The sequence below is a fragment of the Euprymna scolopes genome, chromosome 8, assembly GCF_053919585.1.
Source record: "Euprymna scolopes isolate OS-2025 chromosome 8, ASM5391958v1, whole genome shotgun sequence".
NCBI classification, from domain to species: domain Eukaryota; kingdom Metazoa; phylum Mollusca; class Cephalopoda; order Sepiida; family Sepiolidae; genus Euprymna; species Euprymna scolopes.
Window position 1 is genome coordinate 52326780 of NC_136489.1, and position 17331 is coordinate 52344110.

General features: G+C 36.0%; 1 protein-coding gene across 2 annotated transcripts in view; it reads left to right on the forward strand.

Moving 5' to 3' along the window:
- The first annotated feature begins 9518 nt into the window (after window positions 1-9518).
- The window catches only part of LOC145283566 (GPI-N-acetylgalactosamine transferase PGAP4-like), a 62278-nt gene continuing 54465 nt past the window's right edge, over window positions 9519-17331 (forward strand). For both annotated transcript variants that reach the window (XM_080132468.1, XM_080132469.1), the window contains exon 1: window positions 9519-9727. The gene's annotated coding sequence lies outside the window, so the exon portion shown is untranslated. The remainder of the gene's footprint in view (window positions 9728-17331) is intronic.

The following is a 17331-nucleotide window of genomic DNA, read 5'->3' on the forward strand; positions in this document are numbered from 1 at the left end:
ACCTGCCATGGTAGTAACGATAAAACAAAGACAGGCTCACAATGTCTCTCCTGTGGGAGAGAGGTTGCAGGGAAGAGAAAAGGGCATAACCCATTAGGCCACGAAGTCTATTTTGTACTCTGTCAAAGCAGGATAGGCTGTTTTTAGCAGCTCCTGCCCAGATGTGGCAGCAGTACTCCATCCTTGGACGTACTTGGCTTTTATACAGATAGAGAATTGCATTAGGGATGAGATATCTTCTGAGGCGGTAGAAGGATCCTACCATTTTTCCAGCGATCTTGGCAACTGACTTTATGTACGTATTCCATTTCAGGTCAGGAGTAAAGGTCAAGCCCAGAAGCTTATCAAAACATGGAGCTTCTCCCAGACGAGAGCCACCCATATCAATTGATGCCAGATGGGGATCAGAGCGTTGGTGATGTAAAGATAGGGGCTTGGTTTTAGATGCATTAAAAGTAACCAGCCACCTCCTCCCCCATTGTACCATGCACTTAAGATCAGAGGAGAGAGAATCAGAGAGAACTTTGTCATTTACGGCCTTTAATGTGTTGCCATAGATAGTCGTGTCATCAGCATAGATGTCAACGAATGATTTAAGTATGTGTTTTGGGAGATCATTGATGTATATCAGGAAGAGAGTTGGGCCTAGGATAGACCTCTGAGGGACTCCAGCATTAATATTGATGGCCTCTGATTTCTGCCCATCAACTACTACTCTTATGAGCCTATCAGAGAGAAATGGTTTTATGATCGAGAAAACATTTCCAGTTATACCGTAGCTGGACATCTTGTGAAGTAGGCCCTTATGCCATACCTTATCGAAGGCCTTTGATATGTCAAGAGCAATTGCTCTAGAGAGGAAGCTTTTTTAAAGAGATTCGCTAATCCTATGGGATATAACAGTTAGTGCATCTGCTGTAGATCTAGCAGAACAGAAATCATACTGCATGTCACTAAGAAGGTTATTTCTGCTGAGGTGGTTGACTACTTCTCTATTTAATATGGATTCCAGCAGCTTACTCATGACACACAGGAGACTTAATGGTCTGTACTGAGAGGGAGAGGACTTATCACCTGAGTTCTTAAATACAGGGCATACTGATGAGGTTTTCCAGGGTGTTGGGAAGCACTTCTCTTTAAGGCAACGCTTAAAGAGTTTTATAAGTATGGGAACTAGTTCTAGTTGAAGCTTTTTTAGCACAATGATTGGAATGCCGTCAGGACCAGTTGCTTTACTGGAATCAAGGTTCTTGATTAGCTTGGCGACATCACGTACAGATATTTGTATGTTGCAGAGCGTGTTGTCCGTTATAGGAGGAAATACGGGGAGTTGATGGCCTTCGTTGCATAGGGTAGAATTAGCTGCAAAATTCTTGTCAAATAGTTTGGCCTTGTCTGATGCTGACGAGATGACCTCAGGTCCATTGATGATGGTTGGGATAGAACGCACGCTTCGGTTCAGGATCCTGTTTGTTATTTGCCAAAACTGGTGGGAACCAAGCCACTGCTCAGCTACTTTGGATTTAACGGACTGAGCATATAGCTCTCTTGCATTTTTTATTACTCTTTTGCAGTGGTTGTTGGCAGTCCTGAAGGCAGCTTTAGTCTCAGTGCATCTATTACGTTGGTAGCTATGGAAAAAGTGATGGCAGCAGCATATTCTGGGGAGAACCATGGCTGGCTGTTAGGTTTTTGTTGGAATTCTTTGGATGGTATGAATCGGTCTATGCCTACAATTAGCCATCCGGTGAGGTCTGATACTATGGAGGACACATCTTTTTTAAACATGGAATGCAGTGGTAGATCGGATATAAGTGTACGGAAGCTATCCCAGTTAGCCGTAGAGTATCGATATACAGTATGGTGGAGAGGTGCATCTCCAGACTTATTGCATTTCGTTTTTATCTTAACTGATACAACCGCGTGGTCGGAAGATCCCAGAGACAGAACGGAACTTGAACATAGCTCAGGGGAAGTTGTTAGAAAAAGGTCTAGAAGGCTAGCATACTGACCAGAAGTATCGGGCACTCGGGTGGGTTCGTGGACAATCTGGGTGAGGTCATAGGCAATGGCAAAATCATGACAGAACCTCCCCTCATCATCTGTCTTGTTAGAGTGGGTCAGCCATTCTGCATTGTGGACATTGAAGTCACATGTGGATGTTAGCTGAAGGGTGAGCAGACAGGATGTGGTCAATTTTTTCAGATATGCTCTTAAGGATAGTAACTCCGTTGTTGTGGGGGCGATAGAGAGTGAATATAAATGCAGTGGTGTAAGCAAGTGAAACCCGGAAGCACATATAAGGTAAATTAGGGTCTTCTATGGAGATATCCCTACCACATGGAAAGCCATCTTTAATGTAAGCACATATTCCATGTCCATGGCGATCTTGGGGGTCAGATTTAGATGTTAATTTAAAGTATCCTTCAATTATGAGTTCGTCAAGGGAAGTGGTCGACCTAATGCCAGTTTCACTTAGGAAGAATATGTCTGATTTCGTCTCCTGTAATTGGGTTTCAACCTCTGGAAGGTTGGAACGTAGACCCCTGATGTTGGAGAAGGAGACATGGTAGTGGGGTCTATGTTGGAGGATGGAGTTCTAGGTTTACACGTGTTATTTTTATTTATCTTTCTGAGGATTTTTCAAAATTTAGCTGAATTAATTAGCTCGCTGTGAAAACATTTTTCATAACTTTTTTTTCACGTGTACAAATATTTTTTCCCTTTTGGAAATTAACTTTAATCTTTAATTTTTCAAATACAATCAAAAGGTATTCAGAAACCTACAAAAAATATGATAAATTGGCTTTCAAACAATGTCCCCTTATCTTTATTCCAGCATTTTTATTTATTTAAAAAGGACATGGAATATAAGTATAAATATGGATAAATTCTTAACACTGAACAATGGAAGTACACATTAAATAGGATTTTTTGTAGGTAAGTGAATTTTTGGAATTTATATATATTTTTTATAATCGAACTAAGTAAAATTTCGTTGATTTTCTTTAAATCTTTTTTAAAGAAAACTGATTTTGAAAAAACAAATATTGCATAGTTTGCTATTAAACTTGTTATTGTTTTCTAAATTAGATCTTTGCTCCTTTAATTGAAAAAAAAATAGGATTTGAATTACATTTTTTAAGTAGTGATAAGCTTCGAAAGATATTAAGTTGATTTATTCAAGTTCATATACGGCATTTTTAATGGCCGATTCTGATACACCTAGACATGCGCATAAACGCCTTTGCACATTTTGATTTTGTACATCAACGTGAAAACATCGACTACTACAAATTACTTGCTTCATTTGACCAATTTTAAAACGAGTATTCTGAGCTTGGACACGCTTCTTTTAAGCTGCTCTGTCATCATCTCTAATTAATATCATCAACTTTTCTTACGATTTCAGCTATTCAAGACATTTGCCCCTATCCGTGACTTTCGCAAGCACATACTTTTTATGAAGGTCACACCTAATCACTGACAGATTTATCTAGGTTATCGTCAAACACTTGGGTTTTTATTTTATCGCTCCCAAGCAAACTTCTTTAGAAACAATTTCCGGAAATTATTCAGTTGTTTCTTGGTTTATAGTCAGTTAACATACTTCCTACCTTCCGGCGTAGCGCTACTGAAAGCGGCAACAAGGCTGCTCAGTTTCTTCATTTTTATTGTTCTTCAGTATTTCTATTGTGATGCGATTTATTGAAATAAAATAGAAGAAAAGGACGTTATTGAAAAATATACAATAAAAACTAACAAAATTATACAAGTAAAAAAATCAATTCATTTTTATTTGAACTTGTAATAACAAAATTAAAAAAATAAAAGTTTTTATCTTATTAGAAATTTTATAAAAAATATCTTTATGAAATTATAGAAATAAAAGTTTTTTTTTATTAAAAACAAAAATATTTTAATTTATATAATGAATATATGTTTATGAAAGTATAAAATTAAAATTATTGTAATGAAAATAACAAATGAAATTATTGAAATCAAAATAACAAAATTTCAAACATCATAAAAAAAAACATATCCAATACATAACATTCCCAAAATAGTTTTAAAAGATTTAAAAGTGTTTTCAATAATTCTTTTAAAAACTAAACAAATTTCTATAATTCTTAATTAAAATAAGACCGAAGAACTATTTCAATGATTATTAAAAAAAAAAAAAAAGAACTACCGGAAAAACGTAAGAGAAAGAGTACATGCACAGAGGAGATATAGTCATGATAGAAAAAAGTGAAGGAACTAATTTGCCTTGTCACCGCTTCCAGTAGCAGCCACGTCAGAACTTAGGAAGTACGTTAGTTTACTATAACCGTTGTTTTAAATACATAAATGCGTCTGAGGCCATGTGTTTCACCTTCATATCGTAAACGTGTGCCAGCATTTGATATCCGACTTCAGAATCTAGTGGGGGAAGGGATGCAACCTCTTTCTCATAGAAGAGAAGTCACTAGTCTTTCTCTAACATAATTTGCATGGTAGTTATTCGATTGAATATTGTTCCCTATCATCTGTTAAACATCTATAACACCAACTCATCTACCTACAACCACTGTAAATAATTTCCATTTCTGCTTTTTGTACCTCAAACTAAATGGTACTTTCATGAGCAAAGTTTCTTTCTATTAACTCTCTGTCTGTGATACACAATATCATGGGGCTGCTTTCTAGCTGATTACAACATAGTCATTTTCAAATTCAAAGTAAACAAATTCTTGATGAGCTGTTTGCTAAAATAATCAAATTCTGCCCGGTTCCTGCAAAAACCCATGGTGTAGTGGATAAAATACTTGGTGAAATTCAGTTGTAAAAGTTACATTCCGTGAAATGAGGGGTCAATCCTCAGTGCAGGAAACCTAAAAATATAATTGTGAACTTCTACAGAGTTATGGGCGATAGAACGAGAGCGTGCTACCCCTGATGGATTAAATAAAGGGTTCCGTTTTGAAATTCCGTGCAGATTCCTGAATCTGACATAAAGATTTCCGAGTTCCGCATAAAGATTCCCGAGTTCAATAAGATACACCTGAAGAAAGTTGGAAGTTACATTGATTGAAACGTTGTATAAATAACGTTCGAGATGAGAAAAGCAATTTGAAGAATCCAAATAATATGAAATTCTACCAATTTTTAACAATGGTTACCAATCCTCACAATCCTATTTATCCTTATCATCAAATAACCTTTGAGCACTTAGTAACTAAATGGTGATTTGTGAATATATAAAAATCTGTCTGATGTGCTACACACAAATTGATGTTTGTTGCTTGAATATGAATGCAGATATTAGGTATGTATGCAAAGATATACTTCTTATCAAAAGATGTACTTCTTGACAAAGATGTACTACTTGCTGAAGATGTACTCCTTAGTAAAGCTATACTCCTTGTCAAAGATGTATTCTTTGCCCAAGATGTACTCCTTGCCAAATATGTACTTCTTGTCAAAGATGTACTCTTTGTCAAAGATGTACTTTTTGGCAAAGATATACTCCTTGTCAAAGATTTACTCTTTGCCAAAGATGTGCTCCTTGCCAAAAAGCAAAAATATAAAGTGATACTAACAGTAGTCAAAGTTCATTTTCTAATCCGTTTCATTCGGACCCATATCGATAAACTAGGCTCTTTGCTTACAACAATCATACCTACATATAAACAATGATCGACAGACTTACCCTCTGATTTTTAATTCATAAAAAACATTTCATTAAAATTTATTATCAAAGCATTTGTCAAAGAATGATTGATAGATGATGGTTTCAAAAAACCTGGCGTTTACTCATTATAAAAACTGTAGCATCTACACTGTTACCATTTTTTATATTAGTGAGTCATAGCTTATCAAAACCCAAAGACCAATCATTAATGACACCTAATGAGATTGTCAAGTGGATGGCATCATAAGGGGGGGGGGGAGGCAATAAGTGGAAAACAGGTTTTAATTACTTAAGAGAAAGGCTTGACAATATCTGTGGACATTGGTCTTAAAAACGACTATGTTAGTAGTGAAGCTGTTCCATGGTGTCAGATTTGACAGGGAGTTCCAATAATGAAATTTCTGTTTCATTTTTTATACTGTTATGGTTCCCAACCTTATAGATAATAATGAACTCTTCCCCTTTCTATAAAGACTAGGAAAATATGGCTAGCGCCATTAGCGTAGATTATGTTCAAGTTTTGCACTCGTGGCAGGTCGGACTGGCGTATCCAAACACTCTTCATTTGCTGTGTTTGCTTTTCTGTTTAATGTATTTTCTACTAATTACAGAGTTGTGTTTTTTTCTAGACTCTTATGGGACCACAACAGATGCATAGGGAGAATGGAAACCTTCTTGAAGTATTGGTAGTCAGACAAGGGAGCAAAGATTCGATTACCTGTTGGCCAATTCACAGGACTTCAAAGAGGAAAGGGAGACAATCAATAAAAGAGTTCAATATAAATAAACTAATAAAACCCCATATTATAATTTATTTTATTTTATTCTTATCACTTTTTTCAATTTTAAAGTTATAGATAAAGTAACATAAAACGATATCTTATTAGTTCCTAATGTCTGAAGCCCCATCCATGCGTATTTTATTTTTTTCAAATTAAAACAACATTTCTATTGAACTCTCATTCTTGACGTTATTCTGGCGTTACCTACGCACAGTTCAAACATTTCAAAATACAACCGCCAGAAATAATGCACGGCTCTATACAACATACTTCTTTCTACAAATTTACAACATGGCAAGGAAGAAGAAAAGAAAAAAAAAGAAACAAAACAACACACTGAAGATGGAGTTCACCTCCGAAATATATTTGTGATAAATTTCAAGCAAGTAAAATATTTGTTTATTTTCCTAATATTCCGTTGTGATTTGGTTTCAAGCGCCCTTGATGCATATTTTATTTTCTTCAAATTAAAACAACGTTTCTATTGAACTCTCATTCTCGATGGAAAAATATTCTGTTTTCTAATATTGTTTCAATTTAATTTTATTACGTCAATTTCAATATTGTTTCATTTTAATTTTTTAAATTCTTTCACGATAATTATGCCAATTTCAATAGCCAATCAAATTACATTCTTACGAGCAGTATAGCCCCAAATGATGCGTTCCCCAGTGCCCATCCGGCCAAAAACAGATGCGAAACAACTTGTAGAAAAATAAATGCCTTTATTCCTTTCTTTTCAAAATGCTGCAACTACTAAAATAAATTGTTCGTATGTAGCAATGAGAAAACTTAGCGACGACATGGAATAGACAGGGTGGCGGTTGATAGTGGTTGAGAGACAATCGAGCGGTGTCCCCAAAGCGCATGTCTGGTTTTTTCTCCTTCTGGCTGACAAGCTACCCGCTTTTATTTGTATCAGTCTGGAGGTTCCTGATGCACCTGCGATGTCAACGACTTTAACCTGTGACCCCATCAACGAGTACATCCAGCCTCCGCTACCGTTGACAATTCAACACCTGCGGGTGTTTCCACACAATGCACTGTGCGACATCCCTCCCCCACAATTTAAAAAAAAATATATACATATCTTTTTATTTTTCTATCCTCGTTGCCACCGTTTCTCCTTCTATTATTTTTTTTTCAATTATGCAGCAACATTTATCAGAACAATTTATACATAAAAAATGTCCGAATAAAAAAGCAAGCGCTTTTATATGTATTTCCACACCACAATACAAACAATGAACAATTAATTGTCTTACATGTAAGAGAAGGAAAAAGAGGGAAAGAAAAAATGATTCCTCTCTTTCTTTTTTCACCCAGTTTTTTTTTCTCTTTTTTTTAGATTCTGCTCGAACTAACAATGATAAAAAAAAGGAAAAACATATGCATATCCTTACATTTATACTTTTATTTTTAATTTATTTTTAATTTATTTTTTTCATCGTATGTAACTCGATCTTAACATCTCGCATACTCTGTCGAAACGATAGCCGCAGTCATCTTTGTATCTCTATGCTTATGGCCAAATCACCACCTGGCCATGCTGTAGAGTGTGTTAGCAACCGTGGCACTGAGAAATAGTGCCACACAAATATGTCCTAGTATTTTCCTCATATTTTTGTTTATCTAAACTTCAAGATAGCCGCAAAGTTTCCAACCACAAGGACATGGTTTTGCTTCGGTCCTCAAATGTTCAAAATAAACTACTGAGATTGCAGAATGGATGAGACAAAAACAGGGCAAATGTTTTTTTCTCTGAGGGTACACACCAGTTGGAACCTGAAAATTTCCGATAAGCTGCAAAATCCCACACTTACACTGTAGAGGTTCCTTGATTTTGGAGAGCCTGAAAGTTTCTTCTGTTATACACCTACATTTTTTAAATTTTTATGGTAATCGCTCCAGACAAGTCATGAGGCCTGTTCATGTAAGGAGATAAAGAAACACTAATCCAAAGCCAAAAACTTGCCAATGATACGTGTTAGATGGAATAGTTTCTGGCTCAGAAAACAGCAATTCTTTCTTTCTTTGTCAGAAACATCGTTCATGGAATGTAAAGATTAAAGACAAAATAAGAAAAGTGAGAGTTACGTGGCTGGTGGAATTAAACGTAGGATCCACTTTCTACTTTACTTATAATGTGGGGTCAAGTTAGTAATTCCCTCCTTCTATCCTGCTTCCTCGACTGCATTACCATGCAGGAATTTAAATGTAATGTGAACAGACATCTTTCTGCTTAGCTCCCTACTTAGAGTGTCCTTGTAGGAATGGTTTCATATTCACAGTAGCTCCTTATGTTTCAGTGGCAATTTGACTTAGGAGTGAATATGGATAAACCAAAAATAGCTTCCAAACCAAAGTCTTTTACTAAGCAAAGAAATATCATTTACACAAGAATGTTTTGAAAGATTTCTTTTTATATAAGCTGTTCAAGAATCTTCCTTGCATGTTTTAATATTATACTTGACATTTAATGACTAAATCCATGGTTATTCCACAATTCTTTATATCTCCATTTTACTAAATCTGTGCTGGTCTGAGCTCCAATCTATAGCCTCTCCTTTACAAACTTTCACACATTCGTCTAGGTACAAGTACTATCAAGAGTTTCCCCACTATCTATCTGTGCTTCAGTTTAAATGCAATTTTCATGAACAAAACTTCTTTCCTAGAACTGCCGGCCTTTGGAACTCTGTTGCATTGGGCTACTTTCCAGCTGATTACAACATGCTCGTCTTCAAGTCCAATGTAAACAAGTTTTTGCTATCCCGCCTCCTTAAATAATCCAATTCTACACAATTACCACCACTAACAATCACTAAACTATTGTCCCAGTTACCACTGTACACTCATTAACCCTTATCCTGAAGTAGCCTTTCAGCCTTTATAAGTAGTGTCTCCCTTGTAAAAAAAAAATCTCTACAGATCTTGTTTTTTTTTTATTTGCGGGGTTGGGGGGGTGTTTCATCGTCTTCATCCGTGATGGATGATATCACAAGTTGGAACACAGTAAATCATTTATGACATCACAAAGGGAAGCCATCAAAAAGGGATGATGTCATCCACGAAAACATATTCAGGACATTTTATTTCATGCTATTGTACTGTTTAAAAAATAATGGATTAACATTAAATGATCTGATAATAATGTGTAGGTCGAGAAACACAAGAGTTGATCACACATTTTTTTAAATACGAAAATTATTGAGTTTTATTCTTAGGAAAGAAGACGTACGATGAAGGTTGTTTCTTCCTTGACTTATGGGTAAGTTAGTACAGTATTTCCTTATTATTCGCAGGGTTTATGTTCTTCAACCCCTCCTCTCAAGAAAAAAAAAAAAAAAGAAATAAATATCAAATACAGTTTTAAAACGTCCATGCATGTGATTATATATGGTACCAAGTGCTTCCCGAACACTTTCTAAAAACACTCTTATTTACTAATACAATAATAATGTAGTGATATTGCATATCGTCCAAACTAATTAATATTTTTTTGTATTTCTTGGGGGTTTGAAATTCTTCAAACTTTACTGGCAAACGAAATCTGCTCTAGATTTTAGAGAGAGAGAAAAAAAAAAACGCTAGCCGCTAGATCCAAAATTTACCTGCTATATTCCAAATAAAATTTCCAATCTAGCTGGACTGGTCCTGGATATGACCTTAAACTATATCCGATGGTGAGGCCCCAGCTTGCGGGCTCTATGGAGTGTGAAGCCACCCTTTAATTGCCATAGTTCCCAGGTCCACTCTGACCCGGAGTTGTAGTACCTGTGAGGGTCCCAACTATGGGTTAAATAGAAACTGACTTGCAAAAAAAATATATTCTATTAAAAATTTTTTATTCAAAATCACCGGATTCGGCATTAAATAACCTGAAAAGGGTTGATATGCCGTAAAACAACCAACCAACCAACCAACCAACCAACCAACCAACCAACCAATCTAGCTGGAAAACTGCTAAATTGGCAACATTGTTGACTGAACATTTGTTTTTATGACGTTATACCAGAATATGATGTGATAGGATTAACTACCTAACCCACAAATATATGATGGAAAACCACGAACAGGTGAGAGTATATTGTAATTACTTTGTAGCATATGATAATAGGATTTTCTTAGCACCTGAATTGACCACAGCTATCATGAGGATGCCATCTAATAACTGAATAAACAGGTGGTCATCGGCAGGAGAACTGCTATTGTTGCACTTTTTTATTGCTGGGGAGTGAATCGAATTTCTCCATAAAAATCATAAATATGATATTATCTGGTTCACATGAAGTTATCTTCATTGGCTAGAGCTATTTATTAGTCTTGCAGAATTGCAATTTCACTTGTGACACTGCGAGCTGTTGCATACAAAGTCAGGGAAGGGTTTCGTATAGAACATATAAAGAAATAGCAGTTTTACATGTGCAAAAGCAACAATGTTATTCTCACTCCATAAATCTGCATTTCAGACCTGAAACATTTCTGCTTGCCTCATGCGTGCACAGACATTACCAGAGGAGAACAGATCTTGATGCTAATTCCTTCTGGATTTTCACCAGATCCCTGTTAACTGCGTTGAAACTATAACACTATTGGATACTGGACCTGTCTGTAATAACACATCTGACTCAGTGATCATGGTTTCAAATCCTATCATAGTCAAGCACACTGATGAGCCATAGTTATAATTGAACATGTGTTCATGGATAACTACTTTATATATATATATATATATATATATATATATATATATATATATATATATATATAATTATTTACTATAATAATTAAATACCTACAGACACTAGTGTTTCATCCTTTCGGGAATCATCAGTGCAGGGTGTCACGATTAATGCCAGTCGGGAGATTCGAACCCTGGCAACAGAAGTCATGTCTGACTTCATTAACAAGGACTCAAACCATTCGACTATCGACAACCGTAAGAGATACAGTTGAAATTATACATTTATTCTTTTCAAATGCTTTTAACATCAGTCAGATTGATCTAGTCATTATATGAAGATCTACACATATAAGGTAAATTGACTTATTACAACTGAAAGTGCTCAATTATAAGAAACAAGTTTCTTAAAGGGCTGACATAATTATTTATTATATTCATTAGATACATACATATATATATGGGGAGATATAATTGTCTTCCTATTTTAAAACTTTTATTGAAAAAATCAATTCAGGTAACTTGATTATGTAGTAAAGCTGACACTTATTCAATGTAACCACCTTCAGCTTCAATCACCGCCTCGATACAGGTCTTGAACTGGGAGCATGCCTTTTCCACAAGTGCCAGTGAGAACTTGGCGAATACTTGGCAGATGACGGCGATCAGGCTGGTTTTGGTGTTGTGGGAGGTCATGTTGGTGATGTTCTCGATATTTGACCAAACAAAGTAGTCCAGCGTGTTCAGATTGTGGGAGGAGGGGAGCCAGTGAGAGGAGGGTATAAAGTCATAGCACTCCTAAAGCTAAGCCTGGCTTACCAGATTTGTGGGTCAGCACGGAGTTCTGCTGCCATACCCAGGGTCTGCCAGCAGCCACCTAATTGCACAAGAGGATCACCACACTCTTCAGCACATTCCATCACCGGAAGCTTTGTTTTCATCACCCTGGACATATCTCTGTTATTCATGGCAATCCAGCGATGCATTTTAAGGATGCCGGCAATGGTCCTGTCGTCATAATCTGGATCGGTAGAAAGCATGAGTTGTACAGCGGCACATCTCCGATCTTGCTCATTGAACATTGCGTCACTTTTAGACATGATAGAAAGCTCCTATCACAACTGGTTAACTAAGAGATGGTCTGCAACAAAAAAAAGAAAACCGGTTTTCATCAAACAGAAATGGAATATGTTGTCTTTTCTAGGGTGACAATTTTATCGTTCCACCCTATATATATATAAATATATATATATATATATAGTTAGATAGATAGATAGATAGAGAGAGAAGGTCAAAAAGATGTAAAGTTCCATAAAAAGTTTATTGCATTATCAATTCAATAAGGGCTTTTTAAAAGCTGGCTTCTAAATTTTTTCCATTTTTTTTATCCATTTTCCCATTTCTAATCTAAATATATTTGAAGGCGGCATTGTCTTTTCACCCTTATTTTTGTATAATAATGCATTTTTCTCTTCTTCGAAATGCCATCGCCTAAAGAGGTTTCCCCCCCTTTATTTTTCCCTTTATTTAACTCTTATTGAAGTGATGATGCAATTAATTACCTATGTCACTTTACTCCTTATCTTTTTTACGTATACTAGAATTTACTCCTCTTAATCGGGTAGAGCTTTTCTATCCGGATAGATTTGTCTTATTTGAAAATGTACTTTTTCAAGTTAATTTATATATGTAGTAAAGATTTAGAAGGCTGTCACAATGCGAGGAATGAAATATAGTCATTGTTGGTAAAAATAGACGAGAACAAGTGTCGATTTACAAATCAATAAGTACATACACATATATTTTATATATACATATATTTATTCAGTTGTATTAGGTAAAAGGTCTGCGACAATATCCATTATTAATTTCGGAAAAAAATTCCCTTTTCAAATGGTGAACGTAACAGATCGATTCAAAGCATGCTAGATGGTGGAGCGGAAATTGGATAGCTGTGTGGGGCCACATCAATCCTAATTTATATATATATATATATATATATATATATATATATATATATATATATCTCATTGAATAGTACCTGTGTTTTGCGAAGTCATCCCAGAGAGGATATGAGCATTGAATGTTCTTAGTCCTTAGTCTTTGACCTAATAAAGCATTGGTTTTGTGAAATCCATAAATCCAGTCTGAAATCTTAATTATCTAGTATGTAAATATAACATTATTGTCTAAAAACATGTTACTCATAACTACTCTTCTGCATAAAATATCCAATAAATATTTAAAACTGCATTTCAGTCACCATAAGAATTCAGAAATGAGCATTAAAGCTCCAAATGAGAAAATTCAAAGTAAAACTTTACTTAACAACAACAAAGACAACTGACATTATCTGGAACCAGCACTTCAGACAGAATAGTTCTGAGACTACTATTTGGAAGTAACTCCGTGAGGAAGAGTTGTCTGTTTACTCAATTATCATGCGTTATCATTATGACAACTACATTGCAAGTGGGCTGATTGCACTGTGAATCCTGGCCAGGAGAACTACTAAGTAAGGAAACGAAGCAGGTGTTAACTCATTCATCATTTCTGAAGAAAGGGCTAACACCTTAAAGAATGACCTCTTAAGTAACTAAAGTCCAGGTTAAAGTATCCACAGTTCCTATAGGGGTCGAATATGTCTGGTTATATGATATTGATATAGAATATATCTGGTTATATTATACTATTGGTGGTACATTGGCCATGACCTAAGATGAAATGAAGAAGATCAGCCAAAAATTGTGGAAATAGTCTAAATAACAAAAAAATTTTTTTAATTATTCGTTAAGGAGAATAATTTAGGGATTTGTTGTCTCCAATGGAATTCGATGAATGTAATAATTTCAATGAACCTGGAATATTTGACAGAATAGGCATAATGCTATCTCATGTAATTGTATAATGTGGCATAAAGTAGATGAAGTAAAGAATATAATATTAAACGAACAAAATATTACAACTTATAACGATCATGTGATTGAAAACGCTCGAGAAATGGCCGAGACAAGATCATACAAATCCAAAATTAGTCATGATGAACAGTGTTAGTACATTTGCACTTCCATAAGAGAATCTACATGCCAATTAAGGTTAGTGATGTAAGTGAATTAGAGTGCAGTATTTGCAATCTGATCTTCTTACTAAATGTCTCTGCACAATGAAGTGCATAATTTGATATTAATTGGTGAGTCCTAAATTTCATCAATTAACGTCCACTCATAATAATAGATTAACGGACATGCATCTTGACTCATTTATAATGGAAGAGAATTTATATTATTTGCATTCTTCGAACTATTGTTCTCATCTTGACTGTTATTCTCCCAATATTTCAGCTGATGTAACCTGTGATATTCTTCATGTGTATCTTTTCACATTCAGGAATCTTTCTGTTGAACTCTGACAGAAGCAACAAAAGGAAATCTTGTAAAATTATTAACTCTCGATTGGATAAGATCTTAATATCAACATTACCTTTTAGCCAATCAGAAGTACGGAAAATATATGCTTCCACATATAAAAAACTTGTCAATATTTCTCACTTAATTAAAAACCAAATGTACTACCTTTTGCCCTTGAAAAGACCAAATGTGTAGGGAGAAGGAAAAAAGTTGGCAAGAACAGAGTTCCAGAACCTTGCAGTTCTTGAAAATAAACTACTGAAATACGAAGCTGTATTACAATGAGGTATTAAAACAACAAATTGATGGAGACCTGTAGACCAACGAGTCAAACAAGCTGGAACAAAGGAAGCAGGGAATAGATCAGACAATTCTGAGGAACACATGCCATGATAGTATTTGTAGAAAAGACTAAGATTAGCAACTTTTATTCATCACAATTGTATCTGATGCATCTGATGTCTTCATGTTCCTTCTGATATTCACTGTTCTTTTGCAATCAATCTCATGGATCTTCTAGGATTACCACCAACGGTGTGCTGCACTTGCCTACTAAATGAGAAAACCACACTTAATCGCTGAAAAAAGTAGAGCTCCCCCCACAAATGCATAGAATGTATCTCCCTTAGCACAAAATAGATAAAAAACTGGTTAACTGCCTTTACATGCTAGAATAACTTGGAAATGTGAGATAATTTTACTTTAACTTTATATGCGAAACTGAGCCCCATTTTAAATTAAAGTATAATTGTTTCTTTTTTTTTTTATTTCCATCAAGTTTTTCAGGGTCTGTTTACACGTAATTGCCAAAAAAATAAAATCTCATTTTGTGATTTAGTTGAGAGTGTTAAGATATAATAATATGCCAGCTATACAGGCAGGTACAAAAGTAGCCAAGAATGAATGCGTCGACATTCTTTGGTGGGGGTGGTGTCTCAGGTGATCAGTAATATGAAGGATTTTTCCCCTGGCCCCCAAATCAACAGAGGTTAAACCATTCCTCTGATGACCTGTTTCCTGTTGGTTGCAGTTGATTAATGAGGATTTTGTGCAGTTCTAGAGGTCTATTCTCCCAAGATTTGTCTTCTCTCTTCAGAGAAGAGGTTAATTTATTGCTAATCGCTTCAGGTTCCTCTGCTGGTAAATGCTGACATGGCTGCACAGACATTTTTTTCAGGATCAGTGTTGTGGTTGCAAATCACTGCTCCCTTGTTATTGTAAGCAACATACACTGGTCCGCAGAAACAAACATGAAACCTAGTACATCTGGAAATGCGCTATGAACATGAGTGCTTAATATAGTGTTTTCAAACAACAAATACGAAACACAAAAATTTCATTTTCTTAACCAAACATAAACAAAGGACTATTATTTTGAGCCTAAATTAAAATAAATACAGTTAACAAACACCAAAGACACTTTTAAGTTTAAAGATTATTGTGTGAAATTAATTTAAGTCATTCTTTGTTCAGCAGCACCATCACTGGTTGTTCACGACACCAACTTGACTCTCATCAAGTCATCCTAGCTCCCAAGCTGAACTAGAGATTTGCTGCAAAGTCGCTAGCTTTATGGATATGGGTGATACAGACTTGTGTATCACCCATATCCATAAAGCTAGCGACTTTACAGCAAATCTCTAGTTCAGCTTGGAAGCTAGGATGACTTGATGAGAGTCAAGTTGGTGTCGCCATGGTGGAAAACCAGGGGCGGCAGAATACAATGCTGGCTGCCTCCTAGAACTCACAGCTTGCCATACCAGTTTCTGCAACTTCCAGTCACTCTAGCTTAATCCTGGAACTTCCAGCACCTCCAACTCACTCCTGCAGCTTCCAGCAACTCCATCTCATTCTTGCTGTCCAATGCTTCCAGCTACCAGCTCCTGCAACCCACTGATGCCCACTTACCTGCTCCAGTACACATTGATATCCAGCTACTATTCAAGTGCCCACTGATGCTCGGCTACCTGCTCCAGTGCCCACTAATGTCTGGCTACTTGCTCCAGTGCACACTGTTATATAAATGATCTCACTCAATTACTGTATTATTCATCTATTAAAAAGTGCAATTGTGCACGCATTTCGACGCACATTAAAATTTCAGTCATGTACACAATTGCCATTATGCCTACGCATGTTCTGCGAAGAACAAAAACAAAACTGCATTCTTCACGCAGAAATAGCAAGTCACATACCACGTGATCAGAAAATGCGACTTACTGATCGATCAGAGGCAAAATAAATGGAATATTTTTTGATCCGATTCGAGCCAAAGACCACTTATAAAAGAAATCCCAAGTTCAACCACAAAGCAGTCTTACTGTCCTTGAGGATCATCTCGACATCGCCGTCACCAACTTATTGCGAATATTTCGCCGCCGACACCAACTTACTGCGAATATTTCGCTGTTGTCATCATCACCAACTTACTGCTGATATCTTGCCGTCATCGCCATCACCAACTTACTGCGAATATCCTGGTGACGTCGCCGTCACCAACTTATTGCAAGTAACTCGCCAACATCAACCAGACTCATTGCTACTGACGATGACGCCTCTACCGCTATAAATCTTTGATTTGATGAGAATAAAATATATATAATTAATTTTGTTCAGTTTTCTGTATTTTTCTTGCAACCATACACTTGTCTATTCCACCACTGATGTCTCGTCACCTGCTCCAGCACCCACTGATGTCTGACTACCCACTCCAGTGTCCACTAATGTCCACCTATTTGTTCCAGTGTCCACTGACGTTTAGCTACCAGTTCCTACTTTAAGGAC